The following is a 13,779-nucleotide window of genomic DNA, read 5'->3' as shown; positions in this document are numbered from 1 at the left end:
TCAAAATGGATTCCAGCTGTCTTCTTACTTTCCACATTCAGAAAGTTCTAAGGAATCATGATAGCCTCTTCTGGGCAGACTTTTTGTGTTATTTAAAGCCAGAGTTAGGGGAAAGTCTGTTTTCTGTAACTATTCATTTGGCATGCATTCCTGAGTGTTACTGATGGGACACGCCCCAGGCCAGGTGAACTAGGGGTGGAGGGAGGGTAGGTGAGGACATAAACATGATTAAGACTTGGTGTCTTCAGTTGGGCAGGTGAAAGGCGGGGATGCAAAAAAGGTAGAGTAGTCCTTGACTTCAAAATGTTCACTGTCCTGAGAGAGATAAGATCAGTAAACGTAGAGTGACAAAGCAGTGAGAGAGGTACAAAGTGCTAGAGGAGCATGGAAGAGGAAGTGACTAAGACAGCCCCAGAGAACCCAGGGAAGCTTTAGACAGGAAATGACGTATAAACTGGGTCAAAGGATGACTGTTGGAGAGAGGAGTGAGGGTGGGTCTTAAGGAGGGGGAAACTGCATGTGCAAAGGCACGGAGGCACAGAAGTTGGCAACACTGGGATAGCATGAGCAGTCCAGAAAGAGCATGGTGCTGTCCTGCTTCAATGACGCATCATTGGCCAATTTCCTTAACTTAGCTGGCAGAGCCTAGCATGAGACAGTCCCTGTCCATCCTCCCAAGACCATGTCTTGCTTCACAACCACCAGCTACGTGCACTCCTTTTTGTCTTCAGATCATCATAAGTAAGCACGATTCTACTTCAGAGCTGCTGCACTTACTACTTCTTTTCTCTGGAACATTCTCTCCTACCTGTTTGTATGGCTGACCCTTTCTTACTCTTTAGGTCTTACCTCCTCCAGGAGGCTACCCTCAGGGCCATTTTCCCAGAAGCAAATCCTCTAGTATTCCCTATCACAGCACATACCACATGTCACATGGGATGCATTGTGACCTGTCATTACACTCAGCAGTGTAGTGTGAGACCTGGGAGCAGGGACGCTGTCTTGTTCCTGTTGTACCCGTAGTGTCCAGATCAATCTCTGACTCTATGATTGATAGAAATTTGTTGAATGAAAAAAGGAAAACATCAATGAATGAATGTAGGAATGGATGAAAAATTTGGAAAGAGACTGGTCTGGGTATCTGCCATTGGTTTCTCCAAGTTCAATCTCCATCCTTCATCCAATTCTGTGTCATGAAAGGCTGACCTGTACTAACCACATCAATATCTACCCTCTGGGTTGGATTCAACCAAAAGGAAGCAGCTAAGGGAGAGAAAGGAGTTGGTGCCTCCAGCTGGCTGCATCTCTCCCCTGATGGTCTCTGTAAGGATCTCCTCACACAGTCTCTGCTTCTAGGGAAGGGTAAGTGCTTCCTCCCTTCCTCACTTTGAGGGGATTGACACTTCCTTTTATCTTTTCATGTCACCACCCTGTGGTTTCTCTATACCTACATCTTTGTCGGTATTAATCTTTCTTCAACTATGTTGATCTGTTTCCTGCCATGATCTGGAAGGATACAAGAGGGTTGGGAAAGGCCTTGCACACATCTAAGGAGCTCAGACTATATTCATTTGGAAATGGAGAACTATGAGAGATAGATCTTTATGAGGAAGTAACACATAACCCAGAGTTTGGCAAACACTGGTTGGGGGCAGTGTAGACTATATTCTCTAAACCTTTGATAGTGGGCCCCATCAGTGAAAACTGAGCATGTCCTGCTACTAAATGCATATCTGTTTATTTGTAAATTGTATACGTCCATGCTTGTACTAGTAACTGTTGTATAGTGTAAAATATAAAAGCAGACATTAAAAAGGACAAAGAAAAAAAAAAGGACAAAGATAACCTATATTTAAAAGATTTAAAATTGATTTTCAGTTTTTATCTTGCTGAAAACCATACCATTACTGTTCTGATTGCTTCATTTTTAAGTGTCTCGCTAAAATTATAGCGAATATTTTAATATACACCTAGAGTGGCATTCACTGTCAGGGAGAGTACATAAAAATCCGTGTTTCAAAGCATGTTCTTGATAACTTCAGGTGGGTAGAGATGGGCCAATCTCTTGTCAAATCTAATTATAGTATAATTGTTTTGGACAGGGAGTATGGTGACAGAGCATTTCTATCAAGTATAATTTGCTAATTTTCTTATTCTTTTCCATATTTCTAGCACAGAAAACAAAGAAATTATAGTAATAACCATTTACTAAACACATAATTTGGCCCACATGATTAAATACAGACCAAGAACCAAGAGTTTCATATGCCATTTTAATTTCATACTAAAAGAGAGACCCAGTTGGATACACTGCAGAACAATCCTGTGAAACAGGATTATTTTCTACCTTTTTGATAATGAGGAAACACTTTGCAAACATGGGAAGATTGAAGAACTTGCCCAATAGCTAGCAAGTGTCAGAGAAAGCTTTAGCCTGCCGGTGCCCAGAGAGCTTGTCCCTAACCCACCATATAATCCAGATAAAGAAGAGGGAAATTTGTTATGTTTTTATTGGACGGCTTTGATTTTCTCAATAAAATAGAAGAAGAGGCTTAGTGGACTTAAAAGGCTAGGTTCAGATAAAATTGGGTTGAAATGTGCTGATTACCCAGCTGGAAGGCAGAGCACCTTTGAAATTACTATCTTTGCCCTTCTCCACATTCAAACCAAGAATATAACATTCTCTCCATACAGTTCACTCTTATACCAACCTGGTTTCTCTGTGGTTCCTTCCCCCTCAGCTAGAGGTTTCGTTTGCTTGGCACTGGTTAATGCTATAAGTGAATAAGAGCTTGTATGGAGGAGAAACAAAGAATGCATGTTTCCTTTACTTTACTTGTTATTTTTGGTTCATTGTTCTTAGGCGCAAGCTGCAAGATGTTGAGGTGAATGTCAAGTAATGCTGAGTTCCCAGAGAGGAAATGGTGGGACACCAGTTAAGAAAACCCTTAAGGGAGGCCACGATTATGAGTCATATAAACCTTGATGAGAATATCCACACTCCTAGCTGGGCAGGTGACACTAATATCACAGTTTTTATGGAGCTATGGGCACCATCATATCCGTTCAATGAGTCTTAAGTCTGACCACTCCCTGTCTTCTGTTACAGAGACATAGTACTCTAAAAAGTAATAACTATTGAAAAAGGCTCAGAGATAACAGGTGTGTGTGTGTGTGGGGGGGGTCCCAGCACAGTTAACAGGAAGACACTAGCTAAGAGAGTGGGTTACCATGGGTAAGGCGGGAACTTGGGTGAATTTTAGAAAAGCAGCCATGAGAGTGGGGAAGAGACCAAGGAGTAACCAGAAAGGAACAAGAGGAGCACTGAGTTACACATGAAAGAATCCTAGCTCTTTAAACACTGAGCTTTCCACATGGGGCTGTTATGTGCCCCTCCAGAGAAGGCTGCTGGAGAAACAAGCCACTTTAGCTCTCGACAAATACATTTTCAAAGATTACAGTCTTGGGTGGGAGAGAAAACAAATAGGATTTTGTGCCTGCAAAGTAATTCATAGTAATCCACTGGGATGCCGTGGGAAATTCAAAGCCTTATGTTAAGAGCATGAAAAGGTAGCACTTTTAATATATTTCCTATTATTTCTAACTGAATAGGTCAAGTGGTAAACAGTGTTGAACACTGGCCCTTTATTGTGGCTTGGGAAATTTTGGAAAGCATTATGAATCTCTAATAAGCCCATAAAGTATAATGTTTCTATTGGGCCATGTTCTTTTGGGTCTACACACAATGGTACACTCTGGTGTAAGTGGGGACAAAGAGCCACTGCTGTCTCTCTGCAATGGGCCTCCCGATCTCCTGCCAGCAATCAATAGTACGATCCCTCTGGGCCCTGCATTGGAGGGGCGAGTGGAGGATGGGCTGAGGTGGGAAAATCTGAGTTATTAAATGCTGTTGGAAAAACCCACTCAAATTTGAAAGCTGTCCAGTCTCTCTTACACCCAGCCTTCACCAAAGTTAAGTGTTCCTTCTATTTGACTCCCACTGACTGTCTTCTATTTCCTCAGGGGCCACTATAACACCTGTGTTTCCATCCCAACAACACTCTCCTTCCACACTGTTCATCACAAATTATTGGCTTCCTTCTCTCAAAGCACATGACCTATTCACTTGTTTTCCTGGGAAGATTTGGTTCTATTTATTTCTTTCCCTTTCAAATTCTTCATTCTTCACCCTGGTCTTCTCTTCTTCTGTCGGGTACTTTGAGTCATACCGCACTTGTCCCATCTCCATTCCTTCTGACATCCTTTCATCTAGAGGTATGCTCAGGTCTTTCCTTCTACTCAAGATACCTGTTTCCTCCTGAAATTTCAGCTTTATTGTTCCAGCTACCATCTCAGTTCATCACTAACCTTTACTGCTGAGGTTTTCCAAAAGCATATATTTTATAGTTATCTACTCTATTCCTTGACTTACTGACTCTAGGTTTTTCCATTCTTCTAGCACTCCATATAGAATGGTGGGAAGACAGAAGGGTATTTAGTTTGGAGGAGCAAAGGCTCAGATTTGCCATGCAAATGATGTTCGAATATATAAAGGGCTCTCTGATGGGGAAAGATTACTTTTCTCACCAGCCTACAATGGAGAATTTGAATTAACGAATAAAAGCTCTGCAGAGGCAAATTTTCAATACAATATTGGGATGTATTTTATTACCAGTGAAATTATCCAGAAATGAAATGGGCTCCTGGTGGGTAGCAGCAAGCTTCCTGCTACTGGAGGTATTCAAACTCAGCTTAAGTTGTAGTAGAATAGATTTGAGAATCAAATGAGCTCTACGACTGGATGTCTGCTTCCAAATCCTGAGATTTTGTGATAATCGTGAAATCATTTCCAAATTTTGTCTCCTCTGGTTTGTTTGCAGCCTAAGTCAACATTGTGTTTATTTTCTTGTTTTGTCGATTCACAAAAGTAATAACGATCATTACAAAAAATGTTAAGCAACACCGATGTACAAATGTCCAAGCCCTCCTGGCTCTGGCCCACTCCTTCCCACTCAAGTCATTCCTGCTGACAGCTTGAGTTGTTAGGTAGATAATGTGAATATCCTTCAGTCTAGCTGTATATGCATCTGCACTGAAATGGACTTGCACTCTATCTGCTGCTCTGTGGCTTACTTTTTGCTCACCATGGAATAGGAAGGGTCACCCTCCAGGTCAGTATATGTAGTTCCACTTCTGTTTCGATGGTTACATATAATTTAATAGTTTAGGTGTGGGTGAACTTTTTTTTAAAGATTATTTATCTTTAAAAGAGACAGAGAGAGAGAGAGAGAGAGAGAGAGAGAGAGAGAGAATGAGAAAGAAACAGGTAGAAGGAGAAGCAGGCTCCATGCAGGGAGCCTGATGTGGGACTCGATCCCAGGTCTCCAGGATCATGCCCTGGGCGGAAGGTGGCGCTAAACCGCTAAGCCACCGGGGCTGCCCAGGTGAACCTTTTTTTTAAGGGATCAGAGAATAAATATTTTTGACTTTGTGGTCACTATAAGCTCTGTCCTAACTAACCAACCCAGTCATGTAGCATGAAAGCAACCATAGACATACGTGATGAGTGGATGTGCCTGTGTTCCAATAAATAGTTATTTACACTAAAATTTGGATGTCATATATTTCATGCATCATGGAATATCATTCTTCTGATTTTTTTTCAACTATTTAAAAATACAAAAACCATTCTTAGCTTGGAACTGCACAAAAACACGCAGTGGGCAAGATTTGGCCCATGGGCTGTAGTTTGCCAATCCCCCATAAATGTCATTAGGGAGGATTATTCATTCTTCACATCTTGTGTGCTCTTCATGTGGAGTGAGTGCCATTAACATAAGAACCTGCCTTCTTCACCTCCCCTACTAACTGCCCCAAAGAGGGTGGACAGATTGATATGATTGGTGAGGTTAGAAGAGAAAGTGGGGATGTCCTTTCCTCTCTCTTTCCTTTTTGGGAACCAGCTGTCCGTAGGGAGCATACATTTTTGTTTGGTCCAGGAGGAGTCCCCACCCCGCCACCCCCCCCAACCAGCACTGCACGATGGGCAGGCAGTCTTTTTAATTCTGAGCATTATATGGGAATGTCCATTTGCTTTTCTTATTCAGATATAAGCCACTTTATCCAATATCAACTTCATCAATAAGAAAGGTAATATTTTGGTCTCTAATCTTTCTTGCTTTTTTGCCTTTTTTGCAATTGATTGAGACGCAGAATATACATATTACTTATTAAGTAATTTACTTAGCCATTCCTCACTCTTCCAATCCTAATGTTTTGTACTCTTTAGGTTAACTCTTCATAATCTAGTCTGTGGACTAAATCTTTATTCTTTCTTGCTTCTCATGCCATGTGAAAAAGGGACATGTTTTGTCGGCTTCTTTGAAAACTCTCATCGGTATCTCTAGACATGACCAATATAGTTTCCAACCCTCATCTCTTTCCTCTTCTAGATTTGTTGCCTGCTATTACCTGCTTAATATTATGATAGCATGGCATTGAGATGTCAGATACATCATGTTTGCTCAGAAACCTTTAATGAATCCCTATCAGTCATTAGATAAAGAATAAGTCCTTTGATGACGTTCAAAGCCTTCAATATTTTGACCCTTATTTATTGTTCTAGTTTTAAATTTCATTATTTTAAAAAAGTGTTAATATGTATACAATGTTTATAGTAGTGCCTGACATGTAATAAACCCTCAACACGTGTCAGCTAAATTGTTGCTTTTCTCACACACACTCCAATCACTTTCCAATCATAGTGACAACTTACTATTTCCTACACAAGTTCCTTTTATCTGCATTTCCCCTTTTATTCAAGCCATTTCTTTTAAGCCATCATCTCTGCCAGTTGAAATCTTATCTAACCTCCAAAGCCTGCCTAATGAACTTTCTTATCTGTGCATTATAATCTTATACTTTCAGAAACCTTAATTTAGCACATGAGCTCAATAAATGGTGAATTCCTATGGAACACTGTGTGAAGGGAGCCTTACGATGACAATTATTATCATTTTTAAATATTTTTATTTATTATATATTTGAGAGAGAGAGAGAGAGCAAGAACGATAGTAAGCAGAAGAAAGCCCAAGCATGGGGAATGGCAGAGGGATGATGGAGAAGCAGGCTCCCTGCTTGATCCCACATGGGGCTTGATTCCATGACTCTGGGATCACAACCTGAGTGGAAGGCAGACACTTCACCAACTGAGCCTCCCAGGATCCCCAAGATGACAATTACATGGTAGTGATTGACATGTGAGCAAGAAGTTGCTATAGAATACATGATGGTTAATTTTATGTGTCAATGTGACTGGGCTAAGGGAAGCCCACATAGTTTGTAAAACATTATTTCTGGGTGTGTTTGTGAGTGTCTCTAGAAGAAATTAACATTTGAGTAGTAGACTGAGTAAAGAAGATCAGCCTCACCAATACAAGTGGACATCCATCTCTCAATCCACTGAGTACCTGAATAGACTATAAAGGCAGTCTAAGGGCAGCCCTAGTGGCCCAGTGGTTTAGCACTGCCTTCAGCCTGGGGTGTGATCCTAGAGACCCGGGATCGAGTCCCACGTCAGGCTCCCTGCATGGAGCCTGCTTCTCCCTCTGCCTGTGTCTCTGCCTCTCTCTCTCTCTGTGTCTGTCATGAATAAATAAATAAATAAATAAATAAATAAATAAATAAATAAATACTTAAAAAAACATAAAGGCAGTCTACGAGATAATTTACTGTGCTTCGGTTGAGATACTCATTTTCTCCTGCCTTCTTCACATCAGAGCTCCTACTTCTTGGGCTTTTGACTTAGACCAGGAGTTAAAGCATTAGATCCCTAATACTCAGGCTTTTGGACTCAGACTGAATTACACTGCCAGCCTCCCTGATTCTCCAGCTTGCAGATAGCAGATCATGGGACTTCTACGTCTCCATAAAAGTGTGAGCCACTGTCTATAATAAATCACCTCCTATGGCTATCTTGATATATCCTATTGGTTCTGTTTCTCTGGAGAACCCTGACTAATACAAAATGTGAGATGTGAAATGATGTAAGTGATTTCAAGGTAAAATTTTGTAAATAGCAGGGAGTGATTCACAAATTTACTCTAATGAAGATTTATTGAATGCTTACTACGGGGCATGTCTTGTACCAGGAACTCCCTAGTGGTTAAAAGTAGAACTGGCCCTGTTCTCATAGGAATTTACCATCTGCAGAAGGAGACAGACATTAATCTGTTAACCTAACATATACTATAAAATTTAAACTTGGGCAAATGTACTGAGGGCAGATACGTGATGCTATGAGAGGGTAAGATGGAGTGGAGTCGACCTGGAGGCAAATGGATGGGTTAGAGATATGTTTTAGAGGGATAGTCAGCAACATAGTAGATGTGGCTGCCCCCTTCATTACATTCCCTATCAGGGCTTTGAAGGAGGAATTGGGATTCAGCAAGTAGGTATGTGGAAAGAAGGGATTTTAGATTGAGAAAACAACTTATGCAACTGCATGGAAATAGAGTACAGCATGTTGAGTTAGGAATTGCAAGTTGTTTAGTATGGCCAAGATGGAAGGTATGGGCAGATGGTAAGGAATGCATCAGAATGGGGAGGTAGGAATGACCAGATCGGAAAGGATCTTGTATTCTAGGGATATTCAGCTCATCTTGAAGACAGCGAGAAAACACTGAATAACTTTAAGTAGAGGAGTTACATGGCAGTTGTGTGGCAAATGGGCAGTGGAGGGGTAGGGATGGGACAAGTTTGGAAAAAGAGAGATCACTTAGATAATTACTACAAAATGCCAGAAGGGAAATGCTAAGGGCCTGCTTGGATCCTTGGGCACTGAGATCCTGATACGTTACCCTCATTAAATATTTTTAAAGTGAGGGAATGATCCTGTTATACTTTGCCAGCTCTGGCTTTTGGGATCTAGGTTTTTAGGTTTTTCAGATGGGTGCATCCAAAGACAGGTTTCCACAATTATTTACATTTGGAACTTGCAGATACAGATCTCAGAAAGGATTTGAATACAAGCTGCTTATTTGGGAGGTGATCCTAGGAAATGGTAGGAGAGTGACAGGAAGTAAGTAGGTGACAGAAAAGCATCCAATAAAGAATGTATTAGAGATGAGATTAGTGCTGTGGGCAATTGAGATTCAATTCCTCTAGGGATCCCTGGGAGATAGCATAGACCAGGATTCCCAGAATGATCCCATCAAGTGTATTGGAGCTTGTGAGTTTATTCAAAACTCTATCATTACTTGAGAGATAGCTCTTCTGGATTGCCCCTTTGCAGGTAGAGTGGGCTCCAACCTTCAGATACAGTCGTAGGGCAGTGGGAGCCAATGGTATTTCTCTAGACTTCAACCTCGATACGTGTTTTCAAGTGAGCTAAGTCTTTGAAGCGATCTGAGAAATTCCAGGCACACTGCAGGAAACTTTGGATATCACAAGAGACTTTTTGTTTAAAAGTACGGCAATCCATATCATGGACTCCATTGAAGTGTTTAACGTAGGGTACCACGTTGGCTCATGTGACTTCTACATTGTATGGAGGTCAACAGTGAGGACATGAGTGGGAGATATCTAAAGGCAGAACACGAGACACAGAAGGAACTCTCACAGATCATGTGTCACTTACATGCCAGGGACAGTGCTGAATAATTTCCCATACCTTGTCTAAATTTATAAATTTAAGCACAGCAGCCACCTTGTGAAGAGGTCATTGTGCACTCGTTTTGCAGATGAGGAAACTGAAGAAAACTAAAGCGTGCAGGGTAAAGTGATTTGCCCAGTATCACATAGTGTATCAGTTATCTTTTGCCACAATTATGCTGCATAACAAAACCCACACAGCCCAGTGCCTTAAAATAGTGTTTACTTAGTTCCTTAGTCTGTGGGTTGATGATTTAGGCTAAACTCAGCTGGGAAGTTCTGCTCTGAGCTGGGCTTACTTACATGCCTGGACGTCAGCTGACTGTCAGCAGTTTGGGATTGCTTGGGCTGGGATTACTAGGAGGCCTCAGTTATGCTCCCTTTGCCTTCTGTTATCTACTAGGCTAGGCCTGGCAAGTGCTCCTGATAATGGCTGAGGGAAGGAGCACAACCCTGAAACACGCAAGCACTTCTTAACCCTCTGCTTGCTACATGTCTGATAACAACCTGTTGGCCAAAGAAGGTCATATGATTGGGACCAAAGTCAGAACCTGGACACGGAAGAGGTGAAGAATGGAAAATTAATGTAATCAACCTACCAAATTGGCCAGTAGGTGTCACCTGAGCTTTAAACCCAGAGCCTGGCAGGCCATTTGCTGTGCACCACGAGTCTTTGTCAAAGGAAGCCCCACATCATCTAAGATGGGCCTAGAATATGTCATTACTGGTTTCAAAGAAGGTTCATTTATTTAATCCTTTGCACGTTTGCATTGTTTCCAATGCATCCTCCGACCTAAGATGAATTTGACTCAATTTTTAAATTTTTATCTTTTGTAAAGAGAGAACCAGTAAGGAGAAAAGAACTACCAGGCCATTTTTTGCTGATTGGAAACTTAACTCTGTAGCCATTGGACTCGAAAACTGTCATAAAGGACCATGATGGATGCGTATCGTTTTATCTTTTCACAGTCATTTCGATAGTTCTGAGAGGAGGGATAATGGGATGACTATGGCCAATTTGCATTTAAAAGGATTTTCTTAGAGTTCAGTTATAAAAGGTCAGAAATATTTGTCCACCAACCAAGATAGTGTAGCTAAGGAGTGCTGGGATTGTCCCCCCTGCCCTGGGAAGCCTTGATTTAGGAATGCTTTCTTCCTCTTCCTTTGAAAGAAAAGTTGTGATCAACTCTTTGTGACCTGGCAGGAGAAAAGAACAAGACTTGACCTCCTTTTGTTCCAACAATAGCCTGCAACCGCCTCATTCCATTGTCTCAACGTGCATCATCTGTCACTCATCAACTCTCCTTCCAGGACAGAGCTGCATTCACCTCCTGTTATCGCTTTGCTACGTGGTGTCCTTTTTCATCTGGTTTCGGAATTTAAAGGGGTGTGTGTGGGGAAGACCATGAAAAATGTGTAAGTTGGATGCTATTCATTCACTTATTTATAAATAAATGGAAACTGACAGGCACCTCTTCAGAAAATGTTTACTATATGGACAAGTGTTGATGACATGGGCTGAAAGACACAGTCTGGTGCCACCAGGACCAGCTGCTCCTTCACTAGTTCCCATTGTGCAGCCTCGCTTTCGTTTTGGCTTGGCACATGCATTTTCAGCCTGCCTTACATTGTGTCTCCAGGATACTTTATCTCTGGCACTGTCTGCCAGAGACAATAGATGGGCCTTTTGACCAGGCCTGAAAGCTTGGGCTTTGTGTGCTCTTGATCTCTGGTGTTACTGCTGCTTACATAATGGACCTTGCCTGATGCCAACGGATGCATCTGCTGTTGGCCCAGTAACTTTGGTTCATGGAAATGGCACTCATTTTTTTTTTTTTTTTGTCCTCATGCTGCTGTGCTGACATTTGCTAAGCTGGACAAATGTTTTTGTTTTCAGCGGAGAAGAAATGCTGCTTATTGCCTAGATAGGGGAGCAGTGGATTAAGCTGTTGGATTTATAGTAGATCTCAAACTGGCCCAAGTCACAGATCCTGGGCCATCTCTCTGCAACTCTTCTAAGGGGGGCCATGTGGAAAGCTGCTGGAGAATTGGTGGTTGGATGCCTTCGGGATGTGTGGCTCCCCTGTATGAGCTCTACATTTTACAAGCCTGTTACATAGTTACAACAAAAGAATTAAATCCTTGTCAATCAATGGATCATCCAACCAACCAACTACCATCTATATATATATAGCTGCCTGAATGCAGGGCGCTGTATCGAATTCTGAAAATATAAAGGGACATTGGTTAAATCCTTGCTTTGGAGGTCTACAGGTTGACTCAGAAAAATTATACATATACACAAACTACACATACACATAAGGTATTATTTATCACATGGGGGGGTGGGTTTAGAAAGGGGAGCTTGTTGTGAGCGGAAATGTCTGGGGAAGACTTCCTCAGGAGAAATGAAATTTAAACCGAATGTGGAAGTCTAACTGATACATTGAGGGTTGAGTGAACCCAGATGGATAAAAACACACAGTCATAAACAGAGCTATTCTTGGACATACAATGGTTGTTTTAGAAACTAAAACACCCCATGCCTTTGAACATCACATTTTTAATCCACAGGATGCACTGTGTTTTTTGTGTTTATTGGCAGTATCCTCCAGAGGCCTCAGTAAGCCGAGGGGCGAGGGCTTACATTTATTAGCCACCTTATGTTTGCAGTGCGCCGTGCTATCCGATTTACGTATATTATCTCATTTCACTATTTCACAGTCCTGGGAGCCATGCTCTCCTGCTCCTGTTTATAAATGAGGAGACTCAGGCTCAGAGGGGAGGTTCAATCACTCGCCCAGGGCTCATGATTTTCAGGTGACAGCTGTCTGCGTTATTTATACAGGGCCAATGGTTTATTTGATTTTTAAGGTAGTCAGGAGAGTAGAAAAAATACCGTATCAATGGCATTTCTAAACAAATAATTAAAATTCTGCCTATGAGGTGATCCATTGTCAATAATCACAAAAATGAATTAAGTGGGGAAAAAAAAAGAAAAATAGCAGCAAAAAGAAATAAAATAGTTGATGTGTATCCTTTTGGGACCCAAAGGCCGTAGAGCATGTCATGAAGTATGTGGAAGCAGGATGTCTGTGTGTGTGTGTGTGTGTGTGTGTACGCACACGCATATGCGCACACACACACCTCTGGTGTTCTGGATTTGGCCCACCGCACATTTTTGGTGCTTACTAATGGGGTCAGTGTCTGAATATTAGAGTCCAGTCACAGAATGATGAAGAACAGTTCCACTCAGACTCTCAAGGTGACAGATGTTCTATAGCTAAAATATTGCTTTGGGGAAACCAGAATAGATCGCCGCACCTAAAATAATGAGCCAAAAATATAAGGGGAAAAAAAAGAGAAGACGGAGACTTGGGGCATTCGATGTGAGTGACAGCTCTCAGATTTTCCTCTGTGGGTCGTACTTGGCCTTGGATTGTCCATTGGTTCTTCTTCTTGTGAAGTTGTGGCCCTTTCCCACTCTTGGCCACCCAGCCTCTGCTGTCTTGCGTGAACGGAGTAGTGGAGGGTCCTACACGCCAGCCCCTGGGGCGGTGACTTGGTGGGGGCAGCAGACTGGGGCACGAATGTCGTGATGTGACTTGCACAAGCAGCTGCTTTCAGACTATAATTTTGCCCACTGTCCTTTAGCTACTCTTGGTACATTTCCAGAAGGATAATCCCTTGCAGTGAAGCCCCGTTCCCTCCCTGACTCCCGTTTGGAAACATCGCCTGGTCCCGTATGTCTTGCCCTTGTGTTCTGGGCTTCTTTCTCACACACACCAGTCAAGGTGAGCATCTCTGGGGTCCACGTCCTGGGCCAGGGAGCAGGTGACATTACTCTCTTCTATGCCGCCTTCTCAAGTATTTGTCCCTTTGGATCTTGCTGAGAAGTAACTCAACACAAGCATTTCTCTTACCAGGACCACTTGACTCTATAATCTATGTTAGGCTGTATTTTGGTGAAAGAAATGGCCAGACCTTTTTTTTTTTTTTTTTAAATGACCAGACTTTTGTATGAAAACTTTATCATGGATCATGGGGGTGGGGGGCACCTGGGTGGCTCAGCGGTTGAGCGTCTGCCTTCAGCTCAGGTCATGATCCCGGGTTCCTGAGATGGAGTCC

General features: G+C 42.1%; 1 protein-coding gene across 22 annotated transcripts in view; it reads left to right on the top strand.

Moving 5' to 3' along the window:
- Positions 1 to 529: 529 nt before the first annotated feature.
- The window catches only part of LOC144282306 (uncharacterized), an 82,871-nt gene continuing 69,621 nt past the window's right edge, over positions 530 to 13,779 (top strand). For 7 of the 22 annotated variants that reach the window (XR_013350707.1, XR_013350708.1, XR_013350703.1 and 4 more), the window contains exon 1: positions 560 to 1,362. The gene's annotated coding sequence lies outside the window, so the exon portion shown is untranslated. Of the gene's footprint in view, positions 1,363 to 13,779 lie in introns of all 22 variants that reach the window. The other 15 variants (XR_013350712.1, XR_013350716.1, XR_013350715.1 and 12 more) reach the window with 13 other exon arrangements.

The sequence above is a fragment of the Canis aureus genome, chromosome 13 (assembly GCF_053574225.1).
Source record: "Canis aureus isolate CA01 chromosome 13, VMU_Caureus_v.1.0, whole genome shotgun sequence".
In the NCBI taxonomy this organism is placed as follows: Eukaryota; Metazoa; Chordata; class Mammalia; order Carnivora; family Canidae; genus Canis; species Canis aureus.
Note: the sequence above shows the minus strand (reverse complement) of the source record. Positions and strands in the feature narration are given on the sequence as shown.